A 15105-nucleotide genomic window follows, 5' to 3' on the forward strand; every position below is an offset into this window, starting at 1 on the left:
CACCTGATCTGGACGGAAAATCACCATCACATGGTTTGACTCAGCATGGACGTCATAGCAGTAGGTGCCATTTCTCTGCAACAATCATGTGACATGACATCCCATTGAGGTCACATCATAGTGCAAGGAAGACAAACAGACCAACAGGAACATGCCACATGGTAAGTATCTCTATATGTAAAAGTGAAAATGTTTGTTTGTTCTTCATAGGCTCCTACATGCCTTGATGGATCTCAACTAAACTTGGTACATATACTCTTCATGCTACAACTTAAACTACTGCGGGCTGTCAGGTCCATCAACAGGGAGCTCTGAAAAATAAAAGGTGGAATCTGATTGGTTGCTATGGGCAACTAAGCCAGTTTGCCTTCACACCAGTTTTAATAAATCTACCCCAAACTGTTTGTTGCTCATAGCAACCAATCACATCACATCTTTTATTTTTGCCCATAGCAAACAATCACAGCACAGTTTTAATTTTACTACAGTGCTTCTTACAATATTGTAGACCTATGTTGCCCAACCTGTGGCTCTCCAGCTGTTGCAAAACTACAATTCCCATTATGCCCTGATGGATGCAGGCTGTTGGGCATGATGAAAGTTGTAGTTTTGCAAAAGCTGAAGAGCCACAGGTTGTAAACCCGTGGTCTACAGAATTGTAAGAAGCGCTGTAGTAAAATTAAAACTATGCTATGATAGGTTAATGGGCAAAAATAAAATCTGTGCTGTGATTGGTTGCAATGGGCAACAAGCAGTTTGTCTTTTAGCCAGCACATCAAGGGGAGATGAGAGGCAGAGTGAGAATCAGTGCCTAGGCAGTTAAAGTTACATTAGTGTATATAATGCTTGCTGCATCATTGGTTGCTATGGTCAACAGACAGTTTTTTTCTTTTAGCCAGTACATGCAGGGGAGATGAGAGGCAGAGTGAGAAGTAGTGCCTTAGCAGTTATAGTTACATTAGTGTATACAATGCACACTGCATCATCGTTTTCTATGGGCAACAGTTTGTGTATTAGACATCGCTAAAGACTGTATTTTCTGACAACACACAGGGAGAGGTGGATTGGGAAGCACTGTAGTAAAATGAGCTGTGTAATGGGCAAAAATTAAAGTTGTGCTTTGATTGGTTGCTATGGCAACAAAGAGTTTATCATTTAGACAGCACATGCAGGGAGATGAGAGGCAGACTGAAATGCAGGAGAGGTATAAGATCCCACACACTCTATGCAAAGGGAAACTTCCAAATGCAGGTTTTTCCCCTGTGAATGGGCACCTGGGGAGGTAGCAGGCTTTGCTAAGTTTGGAGGCATGACCAAAGGGTTAGGGCGGCCATACACATTCCATAGCTGTTGGCTGAATGATCAGATATCTCTCCCAACTACCTCCCAGCTCTCCCATACACATCAGCTTGGCTGAATGTGTATGTGTATTTAATGAGTGGAAAGGAGAATGCCACTGCCAGAGATGGCACCTTACATCCCAGGAAAACAATGAGGATCAGGCAAAAATAAAAAAAATTCTCAATTCTTCTCTTCTTCGGCATCATCTTTCGGGGGAGAATTGGGAGCTCCCCATGCACATTAAATGTCAGCGCTTGGTTCAGCCAATACATTATGGTGGGAAAAACATAAGTGATTAAGGCTACTTTCACACTTGCGTTGTTAATTCCGGAATTTAAGGAATCCATTTTGTTTTTGCACATCAGGATACATCCGTTCCGTTAGGATGCTGTTGTGTGAAATCAAAACAGAAAAAAACAGATCTATCACTAAATACATTGAAAGTGCAGGGGTAATGGATCCGGTTTGATTTTGCACATTAGGATGCGGTTGTGTGAAATCAAAACGGATCAGTCACTAAATACATTGAAAGTCAATGGGTGACGAATCCATTTTTTTTAGGCTCCTAAAAACGGATTTGTCACCATTGACCAGTGGCGTACATAGAGAAATAAGGCCCCCCCTAGCAAGGATCAAACCAGGCCCCCCACACAGGACAGAAGGATTTCTGCCTAAACACTTTTCAATGACCCTTGGGCCATTATTCCGCTCCTTTAGAGGGTAGAGTCCTGACCAAGTTTTAACCTTCAGTAGAAGAGGAGATAAACCCAACTACGACAGGGCCCCCTGCTTGCCCTTAGCCCCATAGCAGTCGCCTGGTCTGCTGCTATAGTAGTTACGCCCCTGCCATTGACTTACATTGTTTTCAGTGCCGTATCCATTTTTTTTTCCGTTTCTATTACCGGACACAAAACTGCAGCTTGCAGCGGTTTTGTATACGGTCACAAAACAGAATGCTGCTGGAACGGAAGACATCCTGATGCATCCTGAACCGATTTCTTTCCATTCGGAATGCATGAGGACTAAATGGAAAAAAATATTTCCGGTATTGAGATCTATACCAGAAAACAACACAGCAAGTGTGAAAGTAGCCTTAAAAAATGGTGGATGTTCTCTTTACTTTTCTATTTGGACCAAAGACAACAATGAATATTTCTAGGTATGAAATAGCATTAGAAAATGTTTATATAGACTGACGAACACCCAGGGAACTCTGGATATATACGCTAGTATTAACATATCGGTTACTCAGGCGCATAACTATAGCGGCAGCAGGGGAAGCGGTTGCTACAGGGCCCGAAAAAGAAGGGGCCTGCCAGGAGGAGGAAAGAGTTTACTGTCAGGACTCTTTCAACAGTATTATACAATGATGTTATAAACAGTGACAGTATATACAGTGACATGACATACAGTATATATGTATAGGAAATGGACAGAGGTGAGATTTCTGGTGGAGGGGCCCATTCAAAAATTTGCTGTGGGGCCCAGTCAGCTCTAGTTATACCACTGAGGTTACTGTCAAAATTTAGCAATGTTAAGACAATTAAATATGTTGGGAAAAACCCTTTAATATGTAAGAAAAAAAAGGAAGATTTTATCAAACAGAATAACTAAAAATAACACCAAAAGACCAATCTCATAGAAATATGAAGAACAGTGTCTTTTGGCAATACAATACAAGCGTTGTCCAATAATTCTAAATCATGTTCAATACAATACAAGCTGTTCAAACCATGAGAATTTCCAGATATGATTTATTTTACATTATTTGTATTATTTACTTTTTTATTTACATAGCACCAACATATTCCAAAGTGCTGTACAGAGACTGTATCCATGTTCCCACTTGGTGGCTATAACAATATTACTATTACGGTATACTGTATTAACAAAATCTAAGCTCTGTGTATTAAAGGAAAAGACATATGAATTCTGCAATAGACATATAATTCCGGAGAAAACTGATGATATGTGTGTTCAGCACAATAATACAGACAACAATAAATTTCAGGTTTTCAGGACTGCCAGACTTCTATTGATCCAGATCAGTCTGACTAATGCCTCCTGCTTCCTATGGAGAAAGATTGCACAACTAAATCAGCAGTGCCACCTACTGACTAAACATGGGAACGGAACTAGATTTCATCCAATAAAGCTGACATCAGCAAATATGGTTACCATTTGTATGGGTAATCCCTAATTGCTTTATTTTATACCAGTTAGAATTCAAAGACCAGATACTTGATACATTTTGTTAGGTGGTGCAAATGATGTTCACAGTGCCCAAGAGCTGAGTGGGAAACAAGAGACTTTCATGTTTTATTTTAATGTTATCTGTAGTATGAGGAACATGGGTATAAAGAGATATACATGAATATTACTTTATGTAGGGATGCCTGTGCATAGTGCGGCCTCGCCCTAGGATCCAAAACACAGAAGAACATCAACTGCATTTCCCACCTTGATGGGTGAAAACTATGTCAAAGTAAGCCTGGAAGGAACAGACTTGTGAGCCCTCATGGAACTTCTGATTGGTTAAACATCATGGCTTACATTATCATCAGAACCACAACATGCATGAACTGAACCATGTGTAAGATCCAAATGAAGATGTACAGCCAATAAAGATGAACATCCATTGTGTGGCCTTCAGATGTAGAAGAGAGAACATGTGGATAGATGGTTGGATAGATAGATAGATAGATAGATAGATAGATAGATAGATAGATAGATAGACACATAGGTAGATAGATAGATAGATAGACACATAGGTAGATAGATGATAGATAAGATAGATAGATAGATAGATAGATAGATAGATAGATAGATAGATAGATAGATAGATAGATAGACACATAGGTAGATAGATGATAGATAAGATAGATAGATAGATAATAAATAGATAGATAGATAGATAGATAGACACATAGGTAGATAGATGATAGATAGATAGATAGATAGACACATAGGTAGATAGATGATAGATAATAAATAGATAGATAGATAGATAGATAGATAGATAGATAGATAGACAGATAGATAGATAGATAGATAGATAGATAGGATAGATAGATAGATAGATAGATAGATAGATAGATAGATAGATAGATAGATAGATAGATACTGATAGATAGATAGATAGATAGATAGATAGATAGATAGATACCGTAGATGGAATTCTTGGGTTTTAGATTTTCTGATAATTCTCGCTCGTTAGAAGTTAAACATCCGATATGAGGATATGACAATCAGTGTAACAATTGTAGTATTGAGTAACCATAACTTTTGAGTGTATAACTGTAAAGAACTGCGGTCCTCACTGTGTATCAGGACTAAATTGTGATTTTTTTTTTATTATATCCATTCTGAAGAACCCTGTATGGAAAAACGTGTGCTGACTAAGCCAGTTTGGCATGGCCGGTCTATAAACATGAAGACAAGACAAGGTGATGCATATTTTCTTTGGCAATCTGTTGCAGATATTATTGTAGCATTTCATATCATTATGCAGCAGACTCCTAGTTGTTTGACTTGGTTTACATTCCTTAGTAACTAGGAGCAGAACTTCATATGGATATCATCAGCCATCTGCAGACGTGATAGGAACATGGTTTTGGGCGATTAGAAACATTTCTAAAGACGACTCTATGAAAGAACAATGGATAGTGTAAGATTGTTGCAACCAATTAGATCTTTTTGCCCACTGCTACTGTAGCTTTGTATCAGGAAATTAAAAGGTGAAAGAGATATTTATACATGTAACTACATAGGAGGCAAATATGTTCAGTTCCATTATGGTGGCTTTCGATTTTCTTCAGCAGATGAGATGTGACAATAATTGGCTTGGAGAACCCTGCTTAATCCACATTATTGTTGCAATCAGTGTTAAATGAATTTGCTCACTGCCCTATTAAAATACATAGACTGTACACTGTAATAGGCTGACGAGTACATTGCTAATGTATCTGCTAATCACCACAAACACGTTTGGCCTCAGTTCAGAACCTGCTGGTTCTTAAACCACACGCTGAGAAGAATAGAAAGGAGAGAGAGACTGGCATTTCGTACTAAATAACAAAGTGACTGCTGGTGAAATTGCAGCAGCAGGTTTGAGCTTTAAAGGGTTTGACCCATGAAAAATATTCATCAGTTTTCAAACCAGCACCTGGATCGGAATACCTTTGTAACTGCATATAATTAAAAATGTAGCATAGCCACTGAGTTATTCGATACAATGTATCTGTATAGCGCCACCTGCTGCTTGTTCTTTTGCTTTTTTTCTCTGTCCACCTTGCTGAGGTGGATGCACATGCTCAGTTTCATCTTTCAACTGCCTCCAGAGCTGTGATACGGAGAGAGCTTCAGCAGAAAGGACACGCTTCTGAACTGCAGCAGAAAGGACATGCAATTTCCAAGCAATCCAGTATACAGAATGAATGTATTAAAGGGTCACTGAGCGTTCAGAAAACTTTTGACATGTCATAGTGAGATATCAGAGGTTTTGATTGGTGGGGGGCTGAGTGCTGAGATCCTCACTGATGCACTTCCATCTCCTGCAGTAAAGAGTGACCTATGTGAGCACTTCTGTCTCCTCGCTCTAGCGATCGGTGGGGGTCTCTGCGCTCAGACCTCCACCAATCAAAACCTTTCATATGTTGTATGACATGCGAAAAGTTTTGTGAAAGCTCATCGATCTTTTAAGAGTTTATAGTTGATCACATATTTATGGTTTTGTAATGTGAATGGGTCGGTGGCGGGGCATGTGTCCTAGGACTGGCGTCCCATATAATAGTAAAAATAGCAAAGGACCGGCACTCACTCTGGAATTCTCGCAAAGTACTACTTTATTGCCACATGTCTGTGACGCGTTTCGGCACACACTGTGCCTTTATCAAACAGACTGTATGATAAAGGCACAGTGTGTGCCGAAACGCGTCACAGACATGTGGCAATAAAGAAGTAGTTTGCAAGAATTCCAGAGTGAGTGCCGGTCCTTTGCTATTTTTACTTTTAATATTTATGGTTTTACCAGTAATAAGCTAAAGATAGCGTTTCTTCGGATATCTCTGTAGCTTGTTAGCTTTTCATGTCTGGTAGTGAACTGAAGAATGAGGCCACATGTAAGGCAGAACCTATAGGCAAGTCTTATCTGCGGCTTTTTCCCTCATTTTCGCTGCTTGGCTGCTTTTGGTTGAAGCTGTGACTACAGTTTATCTACATTACCTACAGAGAGTCAGTGGTAGTCTGAGACACACCTTCTGTCTCATCATTGGTTCAGGCTGCAGCTCTCTCCCTTCCCCTGTAGCTTTGGCTGCTGTGTATAAGCACAAATCTATCACAGGCTCACCAGGAAGTCAGTGAGTGAGATCTGGTTCACATTACAGAACGAGGGCTGAATAATCATAAAATACAGATTACTAAACCACCAGTGAGAAAAAGATGAATATTATCTAATTGCAACACATATAATAAGGAATTTAAACTTAAGAGCCTAATACATGGGCCAAATATATGTTTGTGATCATTACCCCATGTAAACAGTCCATCAATCAGCCAATAAAATGCCCATTTATCAGTTGCTGATAGCAATTTTTATAAGGAATATCACTACACAGTTTGCTACCCATTTTCTTCTGAATACAGTAACATCCCATTTGTGGTCATAATCTTCTGTTTGTGGATACGCCAGGGCTCAGAAGGGAAGGAGCAGCATCTGGATTTTCTAACATGGGATTTGCTGAAATTGTTTTTAAGAGCCATAACTTTTTATTTTTGTTGAATTTGCTGTGTGAGGGCCTATTTTTGTGAGACAAGCTGTAGTTTTTATTGGCACCATTTGGAGGTACGTTTGACTTTCTGAACGCTTTTCTTTTGCAGGATGAGGTGATATTTTCATTGGTAATTGGTAATATTTTGGCATATATACGGCTTTATTATCACTTGGTATGATGTTTTTTAGGAGGTGAGGTGAGGTGACAAAAAAATAGCTGTTTTGGAATAATTTATATATATATATATATATATATATATATATATTTATTTGTAGATTATATGCCCTGTCGGGCACCAGTTTGTGACTCGTCTTGCTCATTCTTATTGCAATGTACAGGGAGTGCAGAATTATTAGGCAAGTTGTATTTTTGAGGATTAATTTTATTATTGAACAACAACCATGTTCTCAATGAACCCAAAAAACTCATTAATATCAAAGCTGAATATTTTTGGAAGTAGTTCTTAGTTTGTTTTTAGTTTTAGCTATTTTAGGGGGATATCTGTGTGTGCAGGTGACTATTACTGTGCATAATTATTAGGCAACTTAACAAAAAACAAATATATACCCATTTCAATTATTTATTTTTACCAGTGAAACCAATATAACATCTCAACATTCACAAATATACATTTCTGACATTCAAAAACAAAACAAAAACAAATCAGTGACCAATATAGCCACCTTTCTTTGCAAGGACACTCAAAAGCCTGCCATCCATGGATTCTGTCAGTGTTTTGATCTGTTCACCATCAACATTGCGTGCAGCAGCAACCACAGCCTCCCAGACACTGTTCAGAGAGGTGTACTGTTTTCCCTCCTTGTAAATCTCACATTTGATGATGGACCACAGGTTCTCAATGGGGTTCAGATCAGGTGAACAAGGAGGCCATGTCATTAGATTTTCTTCTTTTATACCCTTTCTTGCCAGCCACGCTGTGGAGTACTTGGACGTGTGTGATGGAGCATTGTCCTGCATGAAAATCATGTTTTTCTTGAAGGATGCAGACTTCTTCCTGTACCACTGCTTAAAGAAGGTGTCTTCCAGAAACTGGCAGTAGGACTGGGAGTTGAGCTTGACTCCATCCTCAACCCGAAAAGGCCCCACAAGCTCATCTTTGATGATACCAGCCCAAACCAGTACTCCACCTCCACCTTGCTGGCGTCTGAGTCGGACTGGAGCTCTCTGCCCTTTACCAATCCAGCCACGGGCCCATCCATCTGGCCCATCAAGACTCACTCTCATTTCATCAGTCCATAAAACCTTAGAAAAATCAGTCTTGAGATATTTCTTGGCCCAGTCTTGACGTTTCAGCTTGTGTGTCTTGTTCAGTGGTGGTCGTCTTTCAGCCTTTCTTACCTTGGCCATGTCTCTGCGTATTGCACACCTTGTGCTTTTGGGCACTCCAGTGATGTTGCAGCTCTGAAATATGGCCAAACTGGTGGCAAGTGGCATCTTGGCAGCTGCACACTTGACTTTTCTCAGTTCATGGGCAGTTATTTTGTGCCTTGGTTTTTCCACACGCTTCTTGCGACCCTGTTGACTATTTTGAATGAAACGCTTGATTGTTCGATGATCACGCTTCAAAAGCTTTGCAATTTTAAGAGTGCTGCATCCCTCTGCAAGATATCTCACTATTTTTGACTTTTCTGAGCCTGTCAAGTCCTTCTTTTGACCCATTTTGCCAAAGGAAAGGAAGTTGCCTAATAATTATGCACACCTAATATAGGGTGTTGATGTCATTAGACCACACCCCTTCTCATTACAGAGATGCACATCACCTAATATGCTTAATTGGTAGTAGGCTTTCGAGCCTATACAGCTTGGAGTAAGACAACATGCATAAAGAGGATGATGTGGTCAAAATACTCATTTGCCTAATAATTCTGCACGCAGTGTATGTATACCCCCTTTTCATATATACAGTGCCATGGAATGAATGGCGTTTTAATAATAATAAATAAATAAAATAAATAGAGCCAGTGTTTACGGACGCGGCAATACCAAATATATCTATTTTTTTATTTTTTTTGTATTTTTAAAAATGTTTTAAATGATTTAATTGGGGAAATGACGCACATCTGAAACTTCACATTTGAAACTTTTTTTTTTCCACTTTTTTATACTTTGTGTCCCGCATAAGGTCATATTATAATACTGTATATAATCATGATTAGCAAGAAGCTGTGATCTCTGAATGGACGTTCCAAAATGTCCATTCAGAGATAAATCCCCACTCCCAGGACGTTTATAGTCAATGGTTAATTAGGGGACCATAAACTACTGATAGATTCCCTTAGCAAAATGCTGGGTCACTTTCTTTAATGGACCCAGCTGTTTTGCCAATGATCCCTCATATTCATAAGCACTGAGCTCTCCCCACCCCCTATTACTGAATGACATATTTTTTCCTACTGCAATCAGTGGCTTGGGGGGGAATTAAGACTCATTGGCGCATGATGTGTATCAAGTAGCTCCAGCGATGGAGCCATTTAGTACAAGATTTTAGCAAAACGGCTGGGTCAATTAAAGAAAGTGACCCAGTATTTTACTAAGGGAATCTTCAGCGACCTCCCGAGGAGCTTGGGTAGAGGATAGGAGTGGTAGTGGCCCTGACCAAGTGTCACGGAGTATTGCCTCAGGCCATTGTTCCCTGGGGATCGGTGCAGTGGAATTATAGCACTGAAGAATAAGGCCAGAGTTGAATGTAGCAAAGTCTTTTTTACTAAGTGCAACGTCCAACTTGACATACATACAGTAACAGCAGGCTTTACTCTCTGCCACCAACAAGGATATGGAGGCAGGTTGGGTGGTGGCAATTTATCACTTAGGTGATACTGGCCTAGTGGTTGTCTGGTGATAAGTGGCTTGGCTGTAGTCCCTCATCTTACAGCAGTGTCTATAGATGCTGATGGAGCGGTTCACTCTGGTTCCTGGAATCTTAACGCTTTACATGAGGACAATTTAGATCAGCTCTCTCTGGAGAAATCTGTAACAGGAGCAGGAGCACAGCAGATTGCTTCCTCTCCTATCTATCTCAGTATTGGGGCTCCTCTGGACTTTAGCGGTCTAGTGAGCGTGTGGACACGAGGCGCATATCACAACCGGATGTTTAGTACAATCAGATTTATTGTAGGACAACGTATTTTGGGGTTCAAAGGACCCCTTTTTCAACATGAATGTATTCACTCTATTATTAATGTACAATTTGAATCTACATCGAGTCTTTCAATTATTTATTTATTTAATTATTTATTTATTAACTTGATTATTTATGTATTTGAGTGGGAAACCATCCACCTTTTCATGTAACAAAAGGCTGTTTCTGTTATTTATCTACCTTTCATTCAATTAATTATTTATTTAATTAATTAATTATTTATACAAATATTTAGCTGTCTTCATATATTATATATAGGCAACAATCATCATTCAGTCATAACAATGATAACTCCTTTTAGCTTTTATCACCGTTTTGAGCCTTTTTATTATGATATCCCCATCACTGGTTTTAATACATCACTCATATTTGTTATATATGTATTACTGATATCTGTACCTTTTACGACTTATGTGTTTTTTATAGACTTGAAAAAGGGGTCCTTTGAACCCCGAAACGCGTTGTCCTACAATAAATCTGATTGTACTAAACATCTGGTTGTGATATGCACCTCGTGTCCACACGCTCACTAGATCACTAAAGTCCAGAGGAGCCCCAATACTAGTTCAAGTGTTCACATGAACGACGGCTTGGCCCCCGCCTAAGGTGTTGTCTTGGACACACTTGGTGGCACCAACCAGAAACTTGTTGTTTCCCCAGTTTGCCTTCATTGTGGTTGCACCCAATCTGGTGCAACCCAAACAGGTGAGCATAATTTACTCACCTTTATTTGGAGGACACTGTTTTGCTTCTACACACTCACCCTATGAGCGCCTTTCTCTTCTTTTGGCCATTTCTTACTCTCTGACTCAGGACAGGAATAGCCCACTCCTACCAAGATGGGAGGAACAGGGTGGTTAACCCTGTTCCTGCCAACTTTTTCCAACATCCCTAGCTGATAGTGATGGCCAGGAAACAAACAGTAAAATGCAATACACAACAATATAAACCATTTGTAGTACCCCCAGATCTAGGTTGCTACAAATCTGACACTAGTTTATGCTTCTCTTAGTTTGAACACTATAAAACTGGTGACAGATTCCCTTTAAAAAGCACCTGTCAGCAGACTCAGCCCCATTAAACCAGGTATACAGCCCAGTAGAGCATACCTGTCTTGTGAAAATTGGTTATGGCATTCACAAGAAAATTATTTGTGCAAATGAGGACTTTAATGCACCTCGGGGGCAAGACCTAGCTCCTCCAAGCACCTCAACTGAGAATAACATTCAGTTTTCTTTTATCCACAAGACAGGTATCATTTTAATCAGCAGGATCAACCCTATTAGGCAGTATGTCAGAGGAACCAAACCCTCGTAATGCTAAATGAATGAAACATGTTCAGTTAGCCGACAGTGTCTGTATGCATATGTTTTAATCCCAATGGGAAGACTTTCTTTCTTGTCATCTGGTTGGCCATGTGTGTTGCTAACCAAGGGAAAAGATGACACCAGGATGCATTATGGGAAAAAGGTAAGCTGGTAGAGGCGATGTGATGTGTGATGCTAGGCCCCACCATGCCTGCAAAATGCTGGTGCCAGATACCACAGGACATTTCCAGAGGTCTTGTGGGGCCCGTGCCGTCAATAGTCAGCAATGTATGAGAGGCCTACACAATATTAGGAAGATGGTTTTAAAGTTATGGCTGATCGGTGTGTATATACCGTATATATATATATATATATATATATATATATATACGCAGTATGTGATCCTAATGGAAACATCAGTATTTGCTTAAGTAAATTAGTATGAGACAGTGGAACGAAAATGGAGCCAAGCTCATAGAGAATGGGGGTTACCAAAGGACAGACAAATCTAACGTAACCAATTACAGGGAACCTCCGCCAATATACACCTAGCTTTAAATTGCCATTTCCTTTGAACTCATATGATTCGAAGATTTTGGCAGTCGCTATAAAATTCTTCACACAATTATTACAGCTGTGCCAAGTAAGCTGCCAAATCATCATCTAACTGCTATTCTTAAAGGGGGGGATTGGCAGCCAAATAAACAGACTGCCATCCTTCTTAACTAAGCCTCTGCAGAAGACTGCTCTAACAAGCCTTTGCTACTGATAAAGTACAAAAGATGACTAATGCAAAAGCTGATAATGGGCTGAACATCTTATTTTCTGGTAAGATTTATTCTCTGCCCAAAAGAGGTGTAGAAAATCCAAGGAATGTCATCCCTTCTATATCTGTAAATGTGAATAGAAGGCCACGTATGCCCTCCTATATTGTGGAGGATGATAACTGATATAAAAATATCTCAATCAGTTTAAAAGAGATGTTAGGTGAGTATTAAAGAGTCACTGGACTTTCACTTAATTTCATTTAATAGAGAATGGTGTAGCTAGAACATTTCTAAATCACTTCATATAGAAAATATGCCTGGATCCACCTGAAAAAAGGCTGAAAAGTCATGGCCACTAGGGGTCTCACTTCTTTTTAAGCTGCAGTCCACTGCCTGTTGTCAGGCAAGATACATCCCTGGTAACAGAGACTCAGAAGACAGCTAAGAGGAAGTGGCGCCGTGTCAGAGCTAGCTAAGATCCTGAGCCTGATAAAACAACTGCTTCTATACAACTTCTGACAATAACAGGAGCCTCCCGCCTTTCTGTAAGTTTGATATCCCTCCTTATCTGAGCTCCCTAGAAGAAAACAAGCATAATGGGAAGTAAAGGAAGTAAGGTCATTGCATACAGTACTGGTAGAAAGGAGACACTCACTGCTTCTGTGAGAAATGCATCTAGCTGTGCAGCTGAAACAGGGAATAATATGGCTGAAAAGGACTTTAGGGAAGCCTAAACATAACTATTCCTTTAAAGAGGACCTTTCACTACTCTACAAACTAAAAACTAACTATATCAGTGGGCAGAGCGGCGCCCAGGGGTCCCCCTGCACTTACTAGTATGTCTGGGCGCTGCTCCGTTCGCCCGGTATAGGCTCCGGTGTCTGCGCTCCCTCTGCTGTACTGGAGTGATTTCTTGTATGAGGCGTGTCCCTTGCTGCAGCGCTGGCCAATCGCAGTGCACAGCTCATAGCCAGGCTCATAGCCAGGGACACACCTCATGCAAAAAATCACTCCAGTACAGCAGAGGGAGCGCAGACACCGGAGCCTATACCGGGCGAACGGAGCGGCGCCCAGACTTACTAGTAAGTGCAGGGGGACCCCTGGGCGCCGCTCTGCCCACTGATATAGTTAGTTTTTAGTTTGTAGAGTAGTGAAAGGTCCTCTTTAAAGTTAAGATTCTACAAAGAAGGCAACCATTATACAAACTTTTTTGAAAAGTCAGGTACACTTTAAATAAAGTAATAGGAAAATGAGCGAGCACACATACACTTGGCAACCAGATTGACATGTGCAGAAAATATTTATTAAATCCCCATAAAATACAAGTAATAAAATTTATAAGAACAATGTAGCAATAAAATACAACATTACAGTCACATATATTGTGGTAGATATGATCGACACTATATTCATATGACTCAATAGTGTCGATAAATTCAATAGTATATATCTCACCAAAAAACTTCAAGTATATGCTGTTATTTGAGAAGAGGGGATATTATCTTCTAGCGCTCTATCCCAATTTGGGAAACTGAATGTCACTGAAAATGTTGTAGGTGTATTCACTAGGAGCGCAATATGTTCATAAAGTGTCCACAGGAATCCTGATAATGTGAAAAGTCTCTTATAGCATATCCTTTTAAGCTCGATATGAGCTTTGGATTGAAGAAAACTTTAAATCGATGTTTGGCTTACCGTCTAGCGTCTGTTGTCTCCCTATTGCTTCAATGGAGCTTTAAATATTTGCCGGCTTATTCACTTTAAATAAAACCCTATTGTCACGAGGGTGTCAAGAGCCACGTCTGACTCTGTTATATCCGGGGTCAGGAAGTCGCAGCGGGTGGCTGCGTGCTCTATGTCTAAAGATCGCGCTGTTACTTAATAGTAGCTTTCTGTGTTTGCCTTGCAATCCCTTTTGTCTCACTCAGGGATCCATAGCTTCTTCTCCTCAGCTGTTTCTTGTACAGCAATCCCAACATCCTTATATTAACAAAGAAATGGATGGTGTAGCAGCACTTAGGGTATACCGGCCTTAATGTGGTGGTGCACGCGGTGTTGAACGTCAGTCCGTAGCGTCCCTCCAAGTATCCAAAGAAATAGAAAAACCGCAGCACTCTCTTGTATCTTTAAATCACTTTATTCCATCAAATTCATGCAACGTTTCGACCTGTGTGGTCTTTCTCAAGCAACTGACAATACAGCTTTGCCTGGTTTAAATACCCTCCTACCAGGAGGAGCTAACACGCATGTCAAAAATTGTGTAAACATAATAAATCAACCTAAATCGTGGAGCTGGCACATATGTGGAAAGAAGGTTTAAATATCATAGGCCCTCCTTCCAAAATAGTGCCAAGCATCATGTCACAGTTTATAAATACATATGCATTGCAGTAATAAATATTACTTACTTCAGATTGGCCCTTGTGGACTGCTGGTGGGTGTAAACAAGGTGCTGTATACAGCATGTTGATCGCATGCCTATGCCCCTCGCATGTGCGCAAGCGTGTGGAGGCTGGACACTTAGTCTCGCCGCGTCTCTGGGTTCGCAATGCGCATGCGCATCGGAACAGTGTTCGTTGTCCGCTGTTGTCGCCCACCTGGGATTATATGTTTCATCAGTATTGTCTGTCCTCTCCCTTGTGTTTCCTTTAGTGTTAGTGGTGCGGACTAGTGTTCCCACCGCCCTATTCACTACTTAGGGCTCATCTTAAGGAAAGTCAGGGTTTAGGCACGTGATCAGCGTACGGGTGAAAAACCCG

The sequence above is a fragment of the Bufo bufo genome, chromosome 1, assembly GCF_905171765.1.
Source record: "Bufo bufo chromosome 1, aBufBuf1.1, whole genome shotgun sequence".
Classification (NCBI taxonomy): domain Eukaryota; kingdom Metazoa; phylum Chordata; class Amphibia; order Anura; family Bufonidae; genus Bufo; species Bufo bufo.